A 25,547-nucleotide genomic window follows, 5' to 3' on the forward strand; every position below is an offset into this window, starting at 1 on the left:
TTATGTCTAAGTCCAGCTTTGGTACATTAGAAGCAACTCTGAAACTTTACCTAAGCGTTTTTCGAAGCTACTTTTTGGCTAACTTCTTATAGGAAGGTCTAGGAGCTCTGAAAATGAACGTGCGCGTCTTTCACTCTTCCCGAGGGACTTAGAAGAATTTTGTGATATTTTTTATTAAAATGGTGTATAAGGGTATATATATAAATATATTATATAAATATATTTTATGCACTGTATATGAGCTGGCGATTTCTAAGTCTGTGGTTCCGAGAGGGGGTAACCAGGCTCACTAATAAAGGTCAAGCCACTTGGCTGCCAGAATGCCCTGCTTCAGCACAGACCAGAATGCATTGTGATAAGCGTATCCCCGGTATAGTCAGGGGTTAATGGGAGTCGTCCCCTTCCCCCAGTATACGCCCAGAACCATGGACCCGGTACTTGTGGTTCGGACTGTCTCCAACCAGCCATAATGTTGTGAGAGTGAAATTATGTCTAAGTCCAGCTTTGGTACATTAGAAGCAACTCTGAAACTTAACCTAAGCGTTTTTCGAAGCTACTTTTTGGCTAACTTCTTATAGAAAGGTCTAGGAGCTCTGAAAATGAACGTGCGCGTCTTTCACTCTTCCCGATGGACTTAGAAGAATTTTGTGATATTTTTTATTAAAATGGTGTATAAGGGTATATAATAAATATATTATATAAATATATTTTATGCACTGTATATGAGCTGGCGATTTCTAAGTCTGTGGTTCCGAGAGGGGGTAACCAGGCTCACTAATAAAGGTCAAGCCACTTGGCTGCCAGAATGCCCTGCTTCAGCACAGACCAGAAAGGCATTGTGATAAGCGTATCCCCGATATAGTCAGGGGTTAATGGGAGTCGTCCCCGTCCCCCAGTATACGCCCAGAACCATCGACCCGGTACTTGTGGTTCGGACTGTCTCCAACCAGCCATAATGTTGTGAGAGTGAAATTATGTCTAAGTCCAGCTTTGGTACATTAGAAGCAACTCTGAAACTTAACCTACAGTAAGCGTTTTTCCAAGCTACTTTTTGGCTAACTTCTTATAGGAAGGTCTAGGAGCTCTGAAAATGAACGTGCGCGTCTTTCACTCTTCCCTAGGGACTTAGAAGAATTTTGTGATATTTTTTATTAAAATGGTGTATAAGGGTATATATATAAATATATTATATAAATATATTTTATGCACTGTATATGAGCTGGCGATTTCTAAGACTGTGGTTCCGAGAGGGGGTAACCAGGCTCACTAATAAAGGTCAAGCCACTTGGCTGCCAGAATGCCCTGCTTCAGCACAGACCAGAAAGGCATTGTGATAAGCGTATCCCCGATATAGTCAGGGGTTAATGGGAGTCGTCCCCGTCCCCCAGTATACGCCCAGAACCATCGACCCGGTACTTGTGGTTCGGACTGTCTCCAACCAGCCATAATGTTGTGAGAGTGAAATTATGTCTAAGTCCAGCTTTGGTACATTAGAAGCAACTCTGAAACTTAACCTAAGCGTTTTTCCAAGCTACTTTTTGGCTAACTTCTTATAGGAAGGTCTAGGAGCTCTGAAAATGAACGTGCGCGTCTTTCACTCTTCCCGAGGGACTTAGAAGAATTTTATGATATTTTTTATTAAAATGGTGTATAAGGGTATATATATAAATATATTATATAAATATATTTTATGCACTGTATATGAGCTGGCGATTTCTAAGTCTGTGGTTCCGAGAGGGGGTAACCAGGCTCACTAATAAAGGTCAAGCCACTTGGCTGCCAGAATGCCCTGCTTCAGCACAGACCAGAAATGCATTGTGATAAGCGTATCCCCGGTATAGTCAGGGGTTAATGGGAGTCTTCCCCTTCCCCCAGTATACGCCCAGAACCATGGACCCGGTACTTGTGGTTCGGACTGTCTCCAACCAGCCATAATGTTGTGAGAGTGAAATTATGTCTAAGTCCAGCTTTGGTACATTAGAAGCAACTCTGAAACTTAACCTAAGCGTTTTTCGAAGCTACTTTTTGGCTAACTTCTTATAGGAAGGTCTAGGAGCTCTGAAAATGAACGTGCGCGTCTTTCACTCTTCCCTAGGGACTTAGAAGAATTTTGTGATATTTTTTATTAAAATGGTGTATAAGGGTATATATATAAATATATTATATAAATATATTTTATGCACTGTATATGAGCTGGCGATTTCTAAGTCTGTGGTTCCGAGAGGGGGTAACCAGGCTCACTAATAAAGGTCAAGCCACTTGGCTGCCAGAATGCCCTGCTTCAGCACAGACCAGAAAGGCATTGTGATAAGCGTATCCCCGGTATAGTCAGGGGTTAATGGGAGTCGTCCCCGTCCCCCCAGTATACGCCCAGAACCATGGACCCGGTACTTGTGGTTCGGACTGTCTCCAACCAGCCATAATGTTGTGAGAGTGAAATTATGTCTAAGTCCAGCTTTGGTACATTAGAAGCAACTCTGAAACTTAACCTAAGCGTTTTTCGAAGCTACTTTTTGGCTAACTTCTTATAGGAAGGTCTAGGAGCTCTGAAAATGAACGTGCGCGTCTTTCACTCTTCCCTAGGGACTTAGAAGAATTTTGTGATATTTTTTATTAAAATGGTGTATAAGGGTATATATATAAATATATTATATAAATATATTTTATGCACTGTATATGAGCGAGCGATTTCTAAGTCTGTGGTTCCGAGAGGGGGTAACCAGGCTCACTTATAAAGGTCAAGCCACTTGGCTGCCAGAATGCCCTGCTTCAGCACAGACCAGAAAGGCATTGTGATAAGCGTATCCCCGATATAGTCAGGGGTTAATGGGAGTCGTCTCCGTCCCCCAGTATACGCCCAGAACCATCGACCCGGTACTTGTGGTTCGGACTGTCTCCAACCAGCCATAATGTTGTGAGAGTGAAATTATGTCTAAGTCCAGCTTTGGTACATTAGAAGCAACTCTGAAACTTAACCTAAGCGTTTTTCGAAGCTACTTTTTGGCTAACTTCTTATAGGAAGGTCTAGGAACGCTGAAAATGAACGTGCGCATCTTTCACTCTTCCCGAGGGAATTAGAAGAATTTTGTGATATTTTTTATTAAAATGGTGTATAAGGGTATATATATAAATATATTATATAAATATATTTTATGCACTGTATATGAGCTGGCGATTTCAAAGTCTGTGGCTCCGAGAGGGGGTAACCAGGCTCACTAATAAAGGTCAAGCCACTTGGCTGCCAGAATGCCCTGCTTCAGCACAGACCAGAAATGCATTGTGATAAGCGTATCCCCGGTATAGTCAGGGGTTAATGGGAGTCGTCCCCTTCCCCCAGTATACGCCCAGAACCATGGACCCGGTACTTGTGGTTCGGACTGTCTCCAACCAGCCATAATGTTGTGAGAGTGAAATTATGTCTAAGTCCAGCTTTGGTACATTAGAAGCAACTCTGAAACTTAACCTAAGCGTTTTTCGAAGCTACTTTTTGGCTAACTTCTTATAGGAAGGTCTAGGAGCTCTGAAAATGAACGTGCGCGTCTTTCACTCTTCCCGAGGGACTTAGAAGAATTTTGTGATATTTTTTATTAAAATGGTGTATAAGGGTATATATATAAATATATTTTATGCACTGTATATGAGCTGGCGATTTCTAAGTCTGTGGTTCCGAGAGGGGGTAACCAGGCGCACTAATAAAGGTCAAGCCACTTGGCTGCCAGAATGCCCTGCTTCAGCACAGACCAGAAAGGCATTGTGATAAGCGTATCCCCGGTATAGTCAGGGGTTAATGGGAGTCGTCCCCGTCCCCCCAGTATACGCCCAGAACCATGGACCCGGTACTTGTGGTTCGGACTGTCTCCAACCAGCCATAATGTTGTGAGAGTGAAATTATGTCTAAGTCCAGCTTTGGTACATTAGAAGCAACTCTGAAACTTAACCTAAGCGTTTTTCGAAGCTACTTTTTGGCTAACTTCTTATAGGAAGGTCTAGGAACGCTGAAAATGAACGTGCGCATCTTTCACTCTTCCCGAGGGACTTAGAAGAATTTTGTGATATTTTTTATTAAAATGGTGTATAAGGGTATATATATAAATATATTTTATGCACTGTATATGAGCTGGCGATTTCTAAGTCTGTGGTTCCGAGAGGGGGTAACCAGGCGCACTAATAAAGGTCAAGCCACTTGGCTGCCAGAATGCCCTGCTTCAGCACAGACCAGAAAGGCATTGTGATAAGCGTATCCCCGGTATAGTCAAGGGTTAATGGGAGTCGTCCCCGTCCCCCCAGTATACGCCCAGAACCATGGACCCGGTACTTGTGGTTCGGACTGTCTCCAACCAGCCATAATGTTGTGAGAGTGAAATTATGTCTAAGTCCAGCTTTGGTACATTAGAAGCAACTCTGAAACTTAACCTAAGCGTTTTTCGAAGCTACTTTTTGGCTAACTTCTTATAGGAAGGTCTAGGAGCTCTGAAAATGAACGTGCGCGTCTTTCACTCTTCCCGATGGACTTAGAAGAATTTTGTGATATTTTTTATTAAAATGGTGTATAAGGGTATATATATAAATATATTATATAAATATATTTTATGCACTGTATATGAGCGAGCGATTTCTAAGTCTGTGGTTCCGAGAGGGGGTAACCAGGCTCACTTATAAAGGTCAAGCCACTTGGCTGCCAGAATGCCCTGCTTCAGCACAGACCAGAAAGGCATTGTGATAAGCGTATCCCCGATATAGTCAGGGGTTAATGGGAGTCGTCCCCGTCCCCCAGTATACGCCCAGAACCATGGACCCGGTACTTGTGGTTCGGACTGTCTCCAACCAGCCATAATGTTGTGAGAGTGAAATTATGTCTAAGTCCAGCTTTGGTACATTAGAAGCAACTCTGAAACTTAACCTACGCGTTTTTCGAAGCTACTTTTTGGCTAACTTCTTATAGGAAGGTCTAGGAACGCTGAAAATGAACGTGCGCATCTTTCACTCTTCCCGAGGGACTTAGAAGAATTTTGTGATATTTTTTATTAAAATGGTGTATAAGGGTATATATATAAATATATTATATAAATATATTTTATGCACTGTATATGAGCTGGCGATTTCTAAGTCTGTGGTTCCGAGAGGGGGTAACCAGGCTCACTAATAAAGGTCAAGCCACTTGGCTGCCAGAATGCCCTGCTTCAGCACAGACCAGAAATGCATTGTGATAAGCGTATCCCCGGTATAGTCAGGGGTTAATGGGAGTCGTCCCCTTCCCCCAGTATACGCCCAGAACCATGGACCCGGTACTTGTGGTTCGGACTGTCTCCAACCAGCCATAATGTTGTGAGAGTGAAATTATGTCTAAGTCCAGCTTTGGTACCTTAGATGCAACTCTGAAACTTAACCTAAGCGTTTTTCGAAGCTACTTTTTGGCTAACTTCTTATAGGAAGGTCTAGGAGCTCTGAAAATGAACGTGCGCGTCTTTCACTCTTCCCGAGGGACTTAGAAGAATTTTGTGATATTTTTTATTAAAATGGTGTATAAGGGTATATATATAAATATATTATATAAATATATTTTATGCACTGTATATGAGCTGGCGATTTCTAAGTCTGTGGTTCCGAGAGGGGGTAACCAGGCTCACTAATAAAGGTCAAGCCACTTGGTTGCCAGAATGCCCTGCTTCAGCACAGACCAGAAAGGCATTGTGATAAGCGTATCCCCGGTATAGTCAGGGGTTAATGGGAGTCGTCCCCGTCCCCCCAGTATACGGCCAGAACCATGGACCCGGTACTTGTGGTTCGGACTGTCTCCAACCAGCCATAATGTTGTGAGAGTGAAATTATGTCTAAGTCCAGCTTTGGTACATTAGAAGCAACTCTGAAACTTAACCTAAGCGTTTTTCCAAGCTACTTTTTGGCTAACTTCTTATAGGAAGGTCTAGGAGCTCTGAAAATGAACGTGCGCGTCTTTCACTCTTCCCGAGGGACTTAGAAGAATTTTGTGATATTTTTTATTAAAATGGTGTATAAGGGTATATATATAAATATATTTTATGCACTGTATATGAGCTGGCGATTTCTAAGTCTGTGGTTCCGAGAGGGGGTAACCAGGCGCACTAACAAAGGTCAAGCCACTTGGCTGCCAGAATGCCCTGCTTCAGCACAGACCAGAAAGGCATTGTGATAAGCGTATCCCCGGTATAGTCAGGGGTTAATGGGAGTCGTCCCCGTCCCCCCAGTATACGCCCAGAACCATGGACCCGGTACTTGTGGTTCGGACTGTCTCCAACCAGCCATAATGTTGTGAGAGTGAAATTATGTCTAAGTCCAGCTTTGGTACATTAGAAGCAACTCTGAAACTTAACCTAAGCGTTTTTCGAAGCTACTTTTTGGCTAACTTCTTATAGGAAGGTCTAGGAGCTCTGAAAATGAACGTGCGCGTCTTTCACCCTTCCCGATGGACTTAGAAGAATTTTGTGATATTTTTTATTAAAATGGTGTATAAGGGTATATATATAAATATATTATATAAATATATTTTATGCACTGTATATGAGCGAGCGATTTCTAAGTCTGTGGTTCCGAGAGGGGGTAACCAGGCTCACTTATAAAGGTCAAGCCACTTGGCTGCCAGAATGCCCTGCTTCAGCACAGACCAGAAAGGCATTGTGATAAGCGTATCCCCGATATAGTCAGGGGTTAATGGGAGTCGTCCCCGTCCCCCAGTATACGCCCAGAACCATCGACCCGGTACTTGTGGTTCGGACTGTCTCCAACCAGCCATAATGTTGTGAGAGTGAAATTATGTCTAAGTCCAGCTTTGGTACATTAGAAGCAACTCTGAAACTTAACCTAAGCGTTTTTCGAAGCTACTTTTTGGCTAACTTCTTATAGGAAGGTCTAGGAGCTCTGAAAACGAACGTGCGCGTCTTTCACTCTTCCCGAGGGACTTAGAAGAATTTTGTGATATTTTTTATTAAAATGGTGTATAAGGGTATATATATAAATATATTATATAAATATATTTTATGCACTGTATATGAGCTGGCGATTTCTAAGTCTGTGGCTCCGAGAGGGGGTAACCAGGCTCACTAATAAAGGTCAAGCCACTTGGCTGCCAGAATGCCCTGCTTCAGCACAGACCAGAAATGCATTGTGATAAGCGTATCCCCGGTATAGTCAGGGGTTAATGGGAGTCGTCCCCTTCCCCCAGTATACGCCCAGAACCATGGACCCGGTACTTGTGGTTCGGACTGTCTCCAACCAGCCATAATGTTGTGAGAGTGAAATTATGTCTAAGTCCAGCTTTGGTACATTAGAAGCAACTCTGAAACTTAACCTAAGCGTTTTTCGAAGCTACTTTTTGGCTAACTTCTTATAGGAAGGTCTAGGAGCTCTGAAAATGAACGTGCGCGTCTTTCACTCTTCCCGAGGGACTTAGAAGAATTTTGTGATATTTTTTATTAAAATGGTGTATAAGGGTATATATATAAATATATTATATAAATATATTTTATGCACTGTATATGAGCTGGCGATTTCTAAGTCTGTGGTTCCGAGAGGGGGTAACCAGGCTCACTAATAAAGGTCAAGCCACTTGGTTGCCAGAATGCCCTGCTTCAGCACAGACCAGAAAGGCATTGTGATAAGCGTATCCCCGGTATAGTCAGGGGTTAATGGGAGTCGTCCCCGTCCCCCCAGTATACGGCCAGAACCATGGACCCGGTACTTGTGGTTCGGACTGTCTCCAGCCAGCCATAATGTTGTGAGAGTGAAATTATGTCTAAGTCCAGCTTTGGTACATTAGAAGCAACTCTGAAACTTAACCTAAGCGTTTTTCCAAGCTACTTTTTGGCTAACTTCTTATAGGAAGGTCTAGGAGCTCTGAAAATGAACGTGCGCGTCTTTCACTCTTCCCGAGGGACTTAGAAGAATTTTGTGATATTTTTTATTAAAATGGTGTATAAGGGTATATATATAAATATATTTTATGCACTGTATATGAGCTGGCGATTTCTAAGTCTGTGGTTCCGAGAGGGGGTAACCAGGCGCACTAATAAAGGTCAAGCCACTTGGCTGCCAGAATGCCCTGCTTCAGCACAGACCAGAAAGGCATTGTGATAAGCGTATCCCCGGTATAGTCAGGGGTTAATGGGAGTCGTCCCCGTCCCCCCAGTATACGCCCAGAACCATGGACCCGGTACTTGTGGTTCGGACTGTCTCCAACCAGCCATAATGTTGTGAGAGTGAAATTATGTCTAAGTCCAGCTTTGGTACATTAGAAGCAACTCTGAAACTTAACCTAAGCGTTTTTCGAAGCTACTTTTTGGCTAACTTCTTATAGGAAGGTCTAGGAGCTCTGAAAATGAACGTGCGCGTCTTTCACTCTTCCCGAGGGACTTAGAAGAATTTTGTGATATTTTTTATTAAAATGGTGTATAAGGGTATATATATAAATATATTATATAAATATATTTTATGCACTGTATATGAGCTAGCGATTTCTAAGTCTGTGGTTCCGAGAGGGGGTAACCAGGCTCACTTATAAAGGTCAAGCCACTTGGCTGCCAGAATGCCCTGCTTCAGCACAGACCAGAAAGGCATTGTGATAAGCGTATCCCCGATATAGTCAGGGGTTAATGGGAGTCGTCCCCGTCCCCCCAGTATACGCCCAGAACCATGGACCCGGTACTTGTGGTTCGAACTGTCTCCAACCAGCCATAATGTTGTGAGAGTGAAATTATGTCTAAGTCCAGCTTTGGTACATTAGAAGCAACTCTGAAACTTAACCTAAGCGTTTTTCGAAGCTACTTTTTGGCTAACTTCTTATAGGAAGGTCTAGGAGCTCTGAAAATGAACGTGCGCGTCTTTCACTCTTCCCGAGGGACTTAGAAGAATTTTGTGATATTTTTTTATTAAAATGGTGTATAAGGGTATATATATAAATATATTATATAAATATATTTTATGCACTGTATATGAGCTGGCGATTTCTAAGTCTGTGGTTCCGAGAGGGGGTAACCAGGCTCACTAATAAAGGTCAAGCCACTTGGCTGCCAGAATGCCCTGCTTCAGCACAGACCAGAAATGCATTGTGATAAGCGTATCCCCGGTATAGTCAGGGGTTAATGGGAGTCGTCCCCTTCCCCCAGTATACGCCCAGAACCATGGACCCGGTACTTGTGGTTCGGACTGTCTCCAACCAGCCATAATGTTGTGAGAGTGAAATTATGTCTAAGTCCAGCTTTGGTACCTTAGAAGCAACTCTGAAACTTAACCTAAGCGTTTTTCGAAGCTACTTTTTGGCTAACTTCTTATAGGAAGGTCTAGGAGCTCTGAAAATGAACGTGCGCGTCTTTCACTCTTCCCGAGGGACTTAGAAGAATTTTGTGATATTTTTTATTAAAATGGTGTATAAGGGTATATATATAAATATTATATAAATATATTTTATGCACTGTATATGAGCTGGCGATTTCTAAGTCTGTGGTTCCGAGAGGGGGTAACCAGGCTCACTAATAAAGGTCAAGCCACTTGGTTGCCAGAATGCCCTGCTTCAGCACAGACCAGAAAGGCATTGTGATAAGCGTATCCCCGGTATAGTCAGGGGTTAATGGGAGTCGTCCCCGTCCCCCCAGTATACGGCCAGAACCATGGACCCGGTACTTGTGGTTCGGACTGTCTCCAACCAGCCATAATGTTGTGAGAGTGAAATTATGTCTAAGTCCAGCTTTGGTACATTAGAAGCAACTCTGAAACTTAACCTAAGCGTTTTTCCAAGCTACTTTTTGGCTAACTTCTTATAGGAAGGTCTAGGAGCTCTGAAAATGAACGTGCGCGTCTTTCACTCTTCCCGAGGGACTTAGAAGAATTTTGTGATATTTTTTATTAAAATGGTGTATAAGGGTATATATATAAATATATTTTATGCACTGTATATGAGCTGGCGATTTCTAAGTCTGTGGTTCCGAGAGGGGGTAACCAGGCGCACTAACAAAGGTCAAGCCACTTGGCTGCCAGAATGCCCTGCTTCAGCACAGACCAGAAAGGCATTGTGATAAGCGTATCCCCGGTATAGTCAGGGGTTAATGGGAGTCGTCCCCGTCCCCCCAGTATACGCCCAGAACCATGGACCCGGTACTTGTGGTTCGGACTGTCTCCAACCAGCCATAATGTTGTGAGAGTGAAATTATGTCTAAGTCCAGCTTTGGTACATTAGAAGCAACTCTGAAACTTAACCTAAGCGTTTTTCGAAGCTACTTTTTGGCTAACTTCTTATAGGAAGGTCTAGGAGCTCTGAAAATGAACGTGCGCGTCTTTCACTCTTCCCGAGGGACTTAGAAGAATTTTGTGATATTTTTTATTAAAATGGTGTATAAGGGTATATATATAAATATATTATATAAATATATTTTATGCACTGTATATGAGCTAGCGATTTCTAAGTCTGTGGTTCCGAGAGGGGGTAACCAGGCTCACTTATAAAGGTCAAGCCACTTGGCTGCCAGAATGCCCTGCTTCAGCACAGACCAGAAAGGCATTGTGATAAGCGTATCCCCGATATAGTCAGGGGTTAATGGGAGTCGTCCCCGTCCCCCCAGTATACGGCCAGAACCATGGACCCGGTACTTATGCTTCGGACTGTCTCCAACCAGCCATAATGTTGTGAGAGTGAAATTATGTCTAAGTCCAGCTTTGGTACATTAGAAGCAACTCTGAAACTTAACCTAAGCGTTTTTCGAAGCTACTTTTTGGCTAACTTCTTATAGGAAGGTCTAGGAGCTCTGAAAATGAACGTGCACGTCTTTCACTCTTCCCGAGGGACTTAGAAGAATTTTGTGATATTTTTTTATTAAAATGGTGTTTAAGGGTATATATATAAATATATTATATAAATATATTTTATGCACTGTATATGAGCTGGCGATTTCTAAGTCTGTGGTTCCGAGAGGGGGTAACCAGGCTCACTAATAAAGGTCAAGCCACTTGGTTGCCAGAATGCCCTGCTTCAGCACAGACCAGAAAGGCATTGTGATAAGCGTATCCCCGGTATAGTCAGGGGTTAATGGGAGTCGTCCCCGTCCCCCCAGTATACGGCCAGAACCATGGACCCGGTACTTGTGGTTCGGACTGTCTCCAACCAGCCATAATGTTGTGAGAGTGAAATTATGTCTAAGTCCAGCTTTGGTACATTAGAAGCAACTCTGAAACTTAACCTAAGCGTTTTTCCAAGCTACTTTTTGGCTAACTTCTTATAGGAAGGTCTAGGAGCTCTGAAAATGAACGTGCGCGTCTTTAACTCTTCCCGAGGGACTTAGAAGAATTTTGTGATATTTTTTATTAAAATGGTGTATAAGGGTATATATATAAATATATTTTATGCACTGTATATGAGCTGGCGATTTCTAAGTCTGTGGTTCCGAGAGGGGGTAACCAGGCGCACTAACAAAGGTCAAGCCACTTGGCTGCCAGAATGCCCTGCTTCAGCACAGACCAGAAAGGCATTGTGATAAGCCTATCCCCGGTATAGTCAGGGGTTAATGGGAGTCGTCCCCGTCCCCCCAGTATACGCCCAGAACCATGGACCCGGTACTTGTGGTTCGGACTGTCTCCAACCAGCCATAATGTTGTGAGAGTGAAATTATGTCTAAGTCCAGCTTTGGTACATTAGAAGCAACTCTGAAACTTAACCTAAGCGTTTTTCGAAGCTACTTTTTGGCTAACTTCTTATAGGAAGGTCTAGGAGCTCTGAAAATGAACGTGCGCGTCTTTCACTCTTCCCGAGGGACTTAGAAGAATTTTGTGATATTTTTTATTAAAATGGTGTATAAGGGTATATATATAAATATATTATATAAATATATTTTATGCACTGTATATGAGCTAGCGATTTCAGAGTCTGTGGTTCCGAGAGGGGGTAACCAGGCTCACTTATAAAGGTCAAGCCACTTGGCTGCCAGAATGCCCTGCTTCAGCACAGACCAGAAAGGCATTGTGATAAGCGTATCCCCGATATAGTCAGGGGTTAATGGGAGTCGTCCCCGTCCCCCCAGTATACGGCCAGAACCATGGACCCGGTACTTGTGCTTCGGACTGTCTCCAACCAGCCATAATGTTGTGAGAGTGAAATTATGTCTAAGTCCAGCTTTGGTACATTAGAAGCAACTCTGAAACTTAACCTAAGCGTTTTTCGAAGCTACTTTTTGGCTAACTTCTTATAGGAAGGTCTAGGAGCTCTGAAAATGAACGTGCGCGTCTTTCACTCTTCCCGAGGGACTTAGAATAATTTTGTGATATTTTTTTATTAAAATGGTGTATAAGGGTATATATATAAATATATTATATAAATATATTTTATGCACTGTATATGAGCTGGCGATTTCTAAGTCTGTGGTTCCGAGAGGGGGTAACCAGGCTCACTAATAAAGGTCAAGCCACTTGGCTGCCAGAATGCCCTGCTTCAGCACAGACCAGAAATGCATTGTGATAAGCGTATCCCCGGTATAGTCAGGGGTTAATGGGAGTCGTCCCCTTCCCCCAGTATACGCCCAGAACCATGGACCCGGTACTTGTGGTTCGGACTGTCTCCAACCAGCCATAATGTTGTGAGAGTGAAATTATGTCTAAGTCCAGCTTTGGTACCTTAGAAGCAACTCTGAAACTTAACCTAAGCGTTTTTCGAAGCTACTTTTTGGCTAACTTCTTATAGGAAGGTCTAGGAGCTCTGAAAATGAACGTGCGCGTCTTTCACTCTTCCCGAGGGACTTAGAAGAATTTTGTGATATTTTTTATTAAAATGGTGTATAAGGGTATATATATAAATATATTATATAAATATATTTTATGCACTGTATATGAGCTGGCGATTTCTAAGTCTGTGGTTCCGAGAGGGGGTAACCAGGCTCACTAATAAAGGTCAAGCCACTTGGTTGCCAGAATGCCCTGCTTCAGCACAGACCAGAAAGGCATTGTGATAAGCGTATCCCCGGTATAGTCAGGGGTTAATGGGAGTCGTCCCCGTCCCCCCAGTATACGGCCAGAACCATGGACCCGGTACTTGTGGTTCGGACTGTCTCCAACCAGCCATAATGTTGTGAGAGTGAAATTATGTCTAAGTCCAGCTTTGGTACATTAGAAGCAACTCTGAAACTTAACCTAAGCGTTTTTCCAAGCTACTTTTTGGCTAACTTCTTATAGGAAGGTCTAGGAGCTCTGAAAATGAACGTGCGCGTCTTTCACTCTTCCCGAGGGACTTAGAAGAATTTTGTGATATTTTTTATTAAAATGGTGTATAAGGGTATATATATAAATATATTTTATGCACTGTATATGAGCTGGCGATTTCTAAGTCTGTGGTTCCGAGAGGGGGTAACCAGGCGCACTAACAAAGGTCAAGCCACTTGGCTGCCAAAATGCCCTGCTTCAGCACAGACCAGAAAGGCATTGTGATAAGCGTATCCCCGGTATAGTCAGGGGTTAATGGGAGTCGTCCCCGTCCCCCCAGTATACGCCCAGAACCATGGACCCGGTACTTGTGGTTCGGACTGTCTCCAACCAGCCATAATGTTGTGAGAGTGAAATTATGTCTAAGTCCAGCTTTGGTACATTAGAAGCAACTCTGAAACTTAACCTAAGCGTTTTTCGAAGCTACTTTTTGGCTAACTTCTTATAGGAAGGTCTAGGAGTTCTGAAAATGAACGTGCGCGTCTTTCACCCTTCCCGATGGACTTAGAAGAATTTTGTGATATTTTTTATTAAAATGGTGTATAAGGGTATATATATAAATATATTATATAAATATATTTTATGCACTGTATATGAGCTGGCGATTTCTAAGTCTGTGGTTCCGAGAGGGGGTAACCAGGCTCACTAATAAAGGTCAAGCCACTTGGCTGCCAGAATGCCCTGCTTCAGCACAGACCAGAAATGCATTGTGATAAGCGTATCCCCGGTATAGTCAGGGGTTAATGGGAGTCGTCCCCTTCCCCCAGTATACGCCCAGAACCATGGACCCGGTATTTGTGGTTCGGACTGTCTCCAACCAGCCATAATGTTGTGAGAGTGAAATTATGTCTAAGTCCAGCTTTGGTACATTAGAAGCAACTCTGAAACTTAACCTAAGCGTTTTTCGAAGCTACTTTTTGGCTAACTTCTTATAGGAAGGTCTAGGAGCTCTGAAAATGAACGTGCGCGTCTTTCACTCTTCCCGAGGGACTTAGAAGAATTTTGTGATATTTTTTATTAAAATGGTGTATAAGGGTATATATATAAATATATTATATAAATATATTTTATGCACTGTATATGAGCTGGCGATTTCTAAGTCTGTGGTTCCGAGAGGGGGTAACCAGGCTCACTAATAAAGGTCAAGCCACTTGGTTGCCAGAATGCCCTGCTTCAGCACAGACCAGAAAGGCATTGTGATAAGCGTATCCCCGGTATAGTCAGGGGTTAATGGGAGTCGTCCCCGTCCCCCCAGTATACGGCCAGAACCATGGACCCGGTACTTGTGGTTCGGACTGTCTCCAACATGCCATAATGTTGTGAGAGTGAAATTATGTCTAAGTCCAGCTTTGGTACATTAGAAGCAACTCTGAAACTTAACCTAAGCGTTTTTTCAAGCTACTTTTTGGCTAACTTCTTATAGGAAGGTCTAGGAGCTCTGAAAATGAACGTGCGCGTCTTTCACTCTTCCCGAGGGACTTAGAAGAATTTTGTGATATTTTTTATTAAAATGGTGTATAAGGGTATATATATAAATATATTTTATGCACTGTATATGAGCTGGCGATTTCTAAGTCTGTGGTTCCGAGAGGGGGTAACCAGGCGCACTAATAAAGGTCAAGCCACTTGGCTGCCAGAATGCCCTGCTTCAGCACAGACCAGAAAGGCATTGTGATAAGCGTATCCCCGGTATAGTCAGGGGTTAATGGGAGTCGTCCCCGTCCCCCCAGTATACGCCCAGAACCATGGACCCGGTACTTGTGGTTCGGACTGTCTCCAACCAGCCATAATGTTGTGAGAGTGAAATTATGTCTAAGTCCAGCTTTGGTACATTAGAAGCAACTCTGAAACTTAACCTAAGCGTTTTTCGAAGCTACTTTTTGGCTAACTTCTTATAGGAAGGTCTAGGAGCTCTGAAAATGAACGTGCGCGTCTTTCACTCTTCCCGAGGGACTTAGAAGAATTTTGTGATATTTTTTATTAAAATGGTGTATAAGGGTATATATATAAATATATTATATAAATATATTTTATGCACTGTATATGAGCTAGCGATTTCTAAGTCTGTGGTTCCGAGAGGGGGTAACCAGGCTCACTTATAAAGGTCAAGCCACTTGGCTGCCAGAATGCCCTGCTTCAGCACAGACCAGAAAGGCATTGTGATAAGCGTATCCCCGATATAGTCAGGGGTTAATGGGAGTCGTCCCCGTCCCCCAGTATACGCCCAGAACCATCGACCCGGTACTTGTGGTTCGGACTGTCTCCAACCAGCCATAATGTTGTGAGAGTGAAATTATGTCTAAGTCCAGCTTTGGTACATTAGAAGCAACTCTGAAACTTAACCTAAGCGTTTTTCGAAGCTACTTTTTGGCTAACTTCTTATAGGAAGGTCTAGGAACGCTGAAAATGAACGTGCGCATCTTTCACTCTTCCCGAGGGACTTAGAAGAATTTTGTGATATTTTTTATTAAAATGGTGTATAAGGGTATATATATAAATATATTTTATGCACTGTATATGAGCTGGCGATTTCTAAGTCTGTGGTTCCGAGAGGGGGTAACCAGGCTCACTAATAAAGGTCAAGCCGCTTGGCTGCCAGAATGCCCTGCTTCAGCACAGACCAGAAAGGCATTGTGATAAGCGTATCCCCGGTATAGTCAGGGGTTAATGGGAGTCGTCCCCGTCCCCCCAGTATACGCCCAGAACCATGGACCCGGTACTTGTGGTTCGGACTGTCTCCAACCAGCCATAATGTTGTGAGAGTGAAATTATGTCTAAGTCCAGCTTTGGTACATTAGAAGCAACTCTGAAACTTAACCTAAGCGTTTTTCGAAGCTACTTTTTGGCTAACTTCTTATAGGAAGGTCAAGGAGCTCTGAAAATGTAATTGCGCGTCTTTCACTCTTCCCGAGGGACTTAGAAGAATTTTGTGATATTTTTTATTAAAATGGTGTATAAGGGTATATAATAAATATATTATATAAATATATTTTATGCACTGTATATGAGCTGGCGATTTCTAAGTCTGTGGTTCCGAGAGGGGGTAACCAGGCTCACTAATAAAGGTCAAGCCACTTGGCTGCCAGAATGCCCTGCTTCAGCACAGACCAGAAATGCATTGTGATAAGCGTATCCCCGGTATAGTCAGGGGTTAATGGGAGTCGTCCCCTTCCCCCAGTATACGCCCAGAACCATGGACCCGGTACTTGTGGTTCGGACTGTCTCCAACCAGCCATAATGTTGTGAGAGTGAAATTATGTCTAAGTCCAGCTTTGGTACATTAGAAGCAACTCTGAAACTTAACCTAAGCGTTTTTCGAAGCTACTTTTTGGCTAACTTCTTATAGGAAGGTCTAGGAGCTCTGAAAATGAACGTGCGCGTCTTTCACTCTTCCCGAGGGACTTAGAAGAATTTTGTGATATTTTTTATTAAAATGGTGTATAAGGGTATATAATAAATATATTATATAAATATATTTTATGCACTGTATATGAGCTGGCGATTTCTAAGTCTGTGGTTCCGAGAGGGGGTAACCAGGCTCACTAATAAAGGTCAAGCCACTTGGCTGCCAGAATGCCCTGCTTCAGCACAGACCAGAAATGCATTGTGATAAGCGTATCCCCGGTATAGTCAGGGGTTAATGGGAGTCGTCCCCTTCCCCCAGTATACGCCCAGAACCATGGACCCGGTACTTGTGGTTCGGACTGTCTCCAACCAGCCATAATGTTGTGAGAGTGAAATTATGTCTAAGTCCAGCTTTGGTACATTAGAAGCAACTCTGAAACTTAACCTAAGCGTTTTTCGAAGCTACTTTTTGGCTAACTTCTTATAGGAAGGTCTAGGAGCTCTGAAAATGAACGTGCGCGTCTTTCACTCTTCCCGAGGGACTTAGAAGAATTTTGTGATATTTTTTATTAAAATGGTGTATAAGGGTATATATATAAATATATTATATAAATATATTTTATGCACTGTATATGAGCTGGCGATTTCTAAGTCTGTGGTTCCGAGAGGGGGTAACCAGGCTCACTAATAAAGGTCAAGTCACTTGGTTGCCAGAATGCCCTGCTTCAGCACAGACCAGAAAGGCATTGTGATAAGCGTATCCCCGGTATAGTCAGGGGTTAATGGGAGTCGTCCCCGTCCCCCCAGTATACGGCCAGAACCATGGACCCGGTACTTGTGGTTCGGACTGTCTCCAACCAGCCATAATGTTGTGAGAGTGAAATTATGTCTAAGTCCAGCTTTGGTACATTAGAAGCAACTCTGAAACTTAACCTAAGCGTTTTTCCAAGCTACTTTTTGGCTAACTTCTTATAGGAAGGTCTAGGAGCTCTGAAAATGAACGTGCGCGTCTTTCACTCTTCCCGAGGGACTTAGAAGAATTTTGTGATATTTTTTATTAAAATGGTGTATAAGGGTATATATATAAATATATTATATAAATATATTTTATGCACTGTATATGAGCTGGCGATTTCTAAGTCTGTGGTTCCGAGAGGGGGTAACCAGGCTCACTAATAAAGGTCAAGCCACTTGGCTGCCAGAATGCTCTGCTTCAGCACAGACCAGAAAGGCATTGTGATAAGCGTATCCCCGATATAGTCAGGGGTTAATGGGAGTCGTCCCCGTCCCCCAGTATACGCCCAGAACCATCGACCCGGTACTTGTGGTTCGGACTGTCTCCAACCAGCCATAATGTTGTGAGAGTGAAATTATGTCTAAGTCCAGCTTTGGTACATTAGAAGCAACTCTGAAACTTAACCTAAGCGTTTTTCGAAGCTACTTTTTGGCTAACTTCTTATAGGAAGGTCTAGGAGCTCTGAAAATGAACGTGCGCGTCTTTCACCCTTCCCGATGGACTTAGAAGAATTTTGTGATATTTTTTATTAAAATGGTGTATAAGGGTATATATATAAATATATTATATAAATATATTTTATGCACTGTATATGAGCTGGCGATTTCTAAGTCTGTGGTTCCGAGAGGGGGTAACCAGGCTCACTAATAAAGGTCAAGCCACTTGGCTGCCAGAATGCCCTGCTTCAGCACAGACCAGAAATGCATTGTGATAAGCGTATCCCCGGTATAGTCAGGGGTTAATGGGAGTCGTCCCCTTCCCCCACTATACGCCCAGAACCATGGACCCGGTATTTGTGGTTCGGACTGTCTCCAACCAGCCATAATGTTGTGAGAGTGAAATTATGTCTAAGTCCAGCTTTGGTACATTAGAAGCAACTCTGAAACTTAACCTAAGCGTTTTTCGAAGCTACTTTTTGGCTAACTTCTTATAGGAAGGTCTAGGAGCTCTGAAAATGAACGTGCGCGTCTTTCACTCTTCCCGAGGGACTTAGAAGAATTTTGTGATATTTTTTATTAAAATGGTGTATAAGGGTATATATATAAATATATTATATAAATATATTTTATGCACTGTATATGAGCTGGCGATTTCTAAGTCTGTGGTTCCGAGAGGGGGTAACCAGGCTCACTAATAAAGGTCAAGCCACTTGGTTGCCAGAATGCCCTGCTTCAGCACAGACCAGAAAGGCATTGTGATAAGCGTATCCCCGGTATAGTCAGGGGTTAATGGGAGTCGTCCCCGTCCCCCCAGTATACGGCCAGAACCATGGACCCGGAACTTGTGGTTCGGACTGTCTCCAACATGCCATAATGTTGTGAGAGTGAAATTATGTCTAAGTCCAGCTTTGGTACATTAGAAGCAACTCTGAAACTTAACCTAAGCGTTTTTTCAAGCTACTTTTTGGCTAACTTCTTATAGGAAGGTCTAGGAGCTCTGAAAATGAACGTGCGCGTCTTTCACTCTTCCCGAGGGACTTAGAAGAATTTTGTGATATTTTTTATTAAAATGGTGTATAAGGGTATATATATAAATATATTTTATGCACTGTATATGAGCTGGCGATTTCTAAGTCTGTGGTTCCGAGAGGGGGTAACCAGGCGCACTAATAAAGGTCAAGCCACTTGGCTGCCAGAATGCCCTGCTTCAGCACAGACCAGAAAGGCATTGTGATAAGCGTATCCCCGGTATAGTCAGGGGTTAATGGGAGTCGTCCCCGTCCCCCCAGTATACGCCCAGAACCATGGACCCGGTACTTGTGGTTCGGACTGTCTCCAACCAGCCATAATGTTGTGAGAGTGAAATTATGTCTAAGTCCAGCTTTGGTACATTAGAAGCAACTCTGAAACTTAACCTAAGCGTTTTTCGAAGCTACTTTTTGGCTAACTTCTTATAGGAAGGTCTAGGAGCTCTGAAAATGAACGTGCGCGTCTTTCACTCTTCCCGAGGGACTTAGAAGAATTTTGTGATATTTTTTATTAAAATGGTGTATAAGGGTATATATATAAATATATTATATAAATATATTTTATGCACTGTATATGAGCTAGCGATTTCTAAGTCTGTGGTTCCGAGAGGGGGTAACCAGGCTCACTTATAAAGGTCAAGCCACTTGGCTGCCAGAATGCCCTGCTTCAGCACAGACCAGAAAGGCATTGTGATAAGCGTATCCCCGATATAGTCAGGGGTTAATGGGAGTCGTCCCCGTCCCCCAGTATACGCCCAGAACCATCGACCCGGTACTTGTGGTTCGGACTGTCTCCAACCAGCCATAATGTTGTGAGAGTGAAATTATGTCTAAGTCCAGCTTTGGTACATTAGAAGCAACTCTGAAACTTAACCTAAGCGTTTTTCGAAGCTACTTTTTGGCTAACTTCTTATAGGAAGGTCTAGGAACGCTGAAAATGAACGTGCGCATCTTTCACTCTTCCCGAGGGACTTAGAAGAATTTTGTGATATTTTTTATTAAAATGGTGTATAAGGGTATATATATAAATATATTTTATGCACTGTATATGAGCTGGCGATTTCTAAGTCTGTGGTTCCGAGAGGGGGTAACCAGGCTCACTAATAAAGGTCAAGCCGCTTGGCTGCCAGAATGCCCTGCTTCAGCACAGACCAGAAAGGCATTGTGATAAGCGTATCCCCGGTATAGTCAGGGGTTAATGGGAGTCGTCCCCGTCCCCCCAGTATACGCCCAGAACCATGGACCCGGTACTTGTGGTTCGGACTGTCTCCAACCAGCCATAATGTTGTGAGAGTGAAATTATGTCTAAGTCCAGCTTTGGTACATTAGAAGCAACTCTGAAACTTAACCTAAGCGTTTTTCGAAGCTACTTTTTGGCTAACTTCTTATAGGAAGGTCAAGGAGCTCTGAAAATGAACGTGCGCGTCTTTCACTCTTCCCGAGGGACTTAGAAGAATTTTGTGATATTTTTTATTAAAATGGTGTATAAGGGTATATATATAAATATATTTTATGCACTGTATATGAGCTGGCGATTTCTAAGTCTGTGGTTCCGAGAGGGGGTAACCAGGCTCACTAATAAAGGTCAAGCCACTTGGTTGCCAGAATGCCCTGCTTCAGCACAGACCAGAAAGGCATTGTGATAAGCGTATCCCCGGTATAGTCAGGGGTTAATGGGAGTCGTCCCCGTCCCCCCAGTATACGGCCAGAACCATGGACCCGGTACTTGTGGTTCGGACTGTCTCCAACCAGCCATAATGTTGTGAGAGTGAAATTATGTCTAAGTCCAGCTTTGGTACATTAGAAGCAACTCTGAAACTTAACCTAAGCGTTTTTCCAAGCTACTTTTTGGCTAACTTCTTATAGGAAGGTCTAGGAGCTCTGAAAATGAACGTGCGCGTCTTTCACTCTTCCCGAGGGACTTAGAAGAATTTTGTGATATTTTTTATTAAAATGGTGTATAAGGGTATATATATAAATATATTTTATGCACTGTATATGAGCTGGCGATTTCTAAGTCTGTGGTTCCGAGAGGGGGTAACCAGGCGCACTAACAAAGGTCAAGCCACTTGGCTGCCAAAATGCCCTGCTTCAGCACAGACCAGAAAGGCATTGTGATAAGCGTATCCCCGGTATAGTCAGGGGTTAATGGGAGTCGTCCCCGTCCCCCCAGTATACGCCCAGAACCATGGACCCGGTACTTGTGGTTCGGACTGTCTCCAACCAGCCATAATGTTGTGAGAGTGAAATTATGTCTAAGTCCAGCTTTGGTACATTAGAAGCAACTCTGAAACTTAACCTAAGCGTTTTTCGAAGCTACTTTTTGGCTAACTTCTTATAGGAAGGTCTAGGAGTTCTGAAAATGAACGTGCGCGTCTTTCACCCTTCCCGATGGACTTAGAAGAATTTTGTGATATTTTTTATTAAAATGGTGTATAAGGGTATATATATAAATATATTATATAAATATATTTTATGCACTGTATATGAGCTGGCGATTTCTAAGTCTGTGGTTCCGAGAGGGGGTAACCAGGCTCACTAATAAAGGTCAAGCCACTTGGCTGCCAGAATGCCCTGCTTCAGCACAGACCAGAAATGCATTGTGATAAGCGTATCCCCGGTATAGTCAGGGGTTAATGGGAGTCGTCCCCTTCCCCCAGTATACGCCCAGAACCATGGACCCGGTATTTGTGGTTCGGACTGTCTCCAACCAGCCATAATGTTGTGAGAGTGAAATTATGTCTAAGTCCAGCTTTGGTACATTAGAAGCAACTCTGAAACTTAACCTAAGCGTTTTTCGAAGCTACTTTTTGGCTAACTTCTTATAGGAAGGTCTAGGAGCTCTGAAAATGAACGTGCGCGTCTTTCACTCTTCCCGAGGGACTTAGAAGAATTTTGTGATATTTTTTATTAAAATGGTGTATAAGGGTATATATATAAATATATTATATAAATATATTTTATGCACTGTATATGAGCTGGCGATTTTAAGTCTGTGGTTCCGAGAGGGGGTAACCAGGCTCACTAATAAAGGTCAAGCCACTTGGTTGCCAGAATGCCCTGCTTCAGCACAGACCAGAAAGGCATTGTGATAAGCGTATCCCCGGTATAGTCAGGGGTTAATGGGAGTCGTCCCCGTCCCCCCAGTATACGGCCAGAACCATGGACCCGGTACTTGTGGTTCGGACTGTCTCCAACATGCCATAATGTTGTGAGAGTGAAATTATGTCTAAGTCCAGCTTTGGTACATTAGAAGCAACTCTGAAACTTAACCTAAGCGTTTTTTCAAGCTACTTTTTGGCTAACTTCTTATAGGAAGGTCTAGGAGCTCTGAAAATGAACGTGCGCGTCTTTCACTCTTCCCGAGGGACTTAGAAGAATTTTGTGATATTTTTTATTAAAATGGTGTATAAGGGTATATATATAAATATATTTTATGCACTGTATATGAGCTGGCGATTTCTAAGTCTGTGGTTCCGAGAGGGGGTAACCAGGCGCACTAATAAAGGTCAAGCCACTTGGCTGCCAGAATGCCCTGCTTCAGCACAGACCAGAAAGGCATTGTGATAAGCGTATCCCCGGTATAATCAGGGGTTAATGGGAGTCGTCCCCGTCCCCCCAGTATACGCCCAGAACCATGGACCCGGTACTTGTGGTTCGGACTGTCTCCAACCAGCCATAATGTTGTGAGAGTGAAATTATGTCTAAGTCCAGCTTTGGTACATTAGAAGCAACTCTGAAACTTAACCTAAGCGTTTTTCGAAGCTACTTTTTGGCTAACTTCTTATAGGAAGGTCTAGGAGCTCTGAAAATGAACGTGCGCGTCTTTCACTCTTCCCGAGGGACTTAGAAGAATTTTGTGATATTTTTTATTAAAATGGTGTATAAGGGTATATATATAAATATATTATATAAATATATTTTATGCACTGTATATGAGCTAGCGATTTCTAAGTCTGTGGTTCCGAGAGGGGGTAACCAGGCTCACTTATAAAGGTCAAGCCACTTGGCTGCCAGAATGCCCTGCTTCAGCACAGACCAGAAAGGCATTGTGATAAGCGTATCCCCGATATAGTCAGGGGTTAATGGGAGTCGTCCCCGTCCCCCAGTATACGCCCAGAACCATCGACCCGGTACTTGTGGTTCGGACTGTCTCCAACCAGCCATAATGTTGTGAGAGTGAAATTATGTCTAAGTCCAGCTTTGGTACATTAGAAGCAACTCTGAAACTTAACCTAAGCGTTTTTCGAAGCTACTTTTTGGCTAACTTCTTATAGGAAGGTCTAGGAACGCTGAAAATGAACGTGCGCATCTTTCACTCTTCCCGAGGGACTTAGAAGAATTTTGTGATATTTTTTATTAAAATGGTGTATAAGGGTATATATATAAATATATTTTATGCACTGTATATGAGCTGGCGATTTCTAAGTCTGTGGTTCCGAGAGGGGGTAACCAGGCTCACTAATAAAGGTCAAGCCGCTTGGCTGCCAGAATGCCCTGCTTCAGCACAGACCAGAAAGGCATTGTGATAAGCGTATCCCCGGTATAGTCAGGGGTTAATGGGAGTCGTCCCCGTCCCCCCAGTATACGCCCAGAACCATGGACCCGGTACTTGTGGTTCGGACTGTCTCCAACCAGCCATAATGTTGTGAGAGTGAAATTATGTCTAAGTCCAGCTTTGGTACATTAGAAGCAACTCTGAAACTTAACCTAAGCGTTTTTCGAAGCTACTTTTTGGCTAACTTCTTATAGGAAGGTCAAGGAGCTCTGAAAATGTAATTGCGCGTCTTTCACTCTTCCCGAGGGACTTAGAAGAATTTTGTGATATTTTTTATTAAAATGGTGTATAAGGGTATATAATAAATATATTATATAAATATATTTTATGCACTGTATATGAGCTGGCGATTTCTAAGTCTGTGGTTCCGAGAGGGGGTAACCAGGCTCACTAATAAAGGTCAAGCCACTTGGCTGCCAGAATGCCCTGCTTCAGCACAGACCAGAAATGCATTGTGATAAGCGTATCCCCGGTATAGTCAGGGGTTAATGGGAGTCGTCCCCTTCCCCCAGTATACGCCCAGAACCATGGACCCGGTACTTGTGGTTCGGACTGTCTCCAACCAGCCATAATGTTGTGAGAGTGAAATTATGTCTAAGTCCAGCTTTGGTACATTAGAAGCAACTCTGAAACTTAACCTAAGCGTTTTTCGAAGCTACTTTTTGGCTAACTTCTTATAGGAAGGTCTAGAAGCTCTGAAAATGAACGTGCGCGTCTTTCACTCTTCCCGAGGGACTTAGAAGAATTTTGTGATATTTTTTATTAAAATGGTGTATAAGGGTATATAATAAATATATTATATAAATATATTTTATGCACTGTATATGAGCTGGCGATTTCTAAGTCTGTGGTTCCGAGAGGGGGTAACCAGGCTCACTAATAAAGGTCAAGCCACTTGGCTGCCAGAATGCCCTGCTTCAGCACAGACCAGAAATGCATTGTGATAAGCGTATCCCCGGTATAGTCAGGGGTTAATGGGAGTCGTCCCCTTCCCCCAGTATACGCCCAGAACCATGGACCCGGTACTTGTGGTTCGGACTGTCTCCAACCAGCCATAATGTTGTGAGAGTGAAATTATGTCTAAGTCCAGCTTTGGTACATTAGAAGCAACTCTGAAACTTAACCTAAGCGTTTTTCGAAGCTACTTTTTGGCTAACTTCTTATAGGAAGGTCTAGGAGCTCTGAAAATGAACGTGCGCGTCTTTCACTCTTCCCGAGGGACTTAGAAGAATTTTGTGATATTTTTTATTAAAATGGTGTATAAGGGTATATATATAAATATATTATATAAATATATTTTATGCACTGTATATGAGCTGGCGATTTCTAAGTCTGTGGTTCCGAGAGGGGGTAACCAGGCTCACTAATAAAGGTCAAGCCACTTGGCTGCCAGAATGCTCTGCTTCAGCACAGACCAGAAATGCATTGTGATAAGCGTATCCCCGGTATAGTCAGGGGTTAATGGGAGTCGTCCCCTTCCCCCACTATACGCCCAGAACCATGGACCCGGTATTTGTGGTTCGGACTGTCTCCAACCAGCCATAATGTTGTGAGAGTGAAATTATGTCTAAGTCCAGCTTTGGTACATTAGAAGCAACTCTGAAACTTAACCTAAGCGTTTTTCGAAGCTACTTTTTGGCTAACTTCTTATAGGAAGGTCTAGGAGCTCTGAAAATGAACGTGCGCGTCTTTCACTCTTCCCGAGGGACTTAGAAGAATTTTGTGATATTTTTTATTAAAATGGTGTATAAGGGTATATATATAAATATATTATATAAATATATTTTATGCACTGTATATGAGCTGGCGATTTCTAAGTCTGTGGTTCCGAGAGGGGGTAACCAGGCTCACTAATAAAGGTCAAGCCACTTGGTTGCCAGAATGCCCTGCTTCAGCACAGACCAGAAAGGCATTGTGATAAGCGTATCCCCGGTATAGTCAGGGGTTAATGG

The sequence above is a fragment of the Ascaphus truei genome, chromosome 1 (assembly GCF_040206685.1).
Source record: "Ascaphus truei isolate aAscTru1 chromosome 1, aAscTru1.hap1, whole genome shotgun sequence".
NCBI lineage: Eukaryota > Metazoa > Chordata > Amphibia > Anura > Ascaphidae > Ascaphus > Ascaphus truei.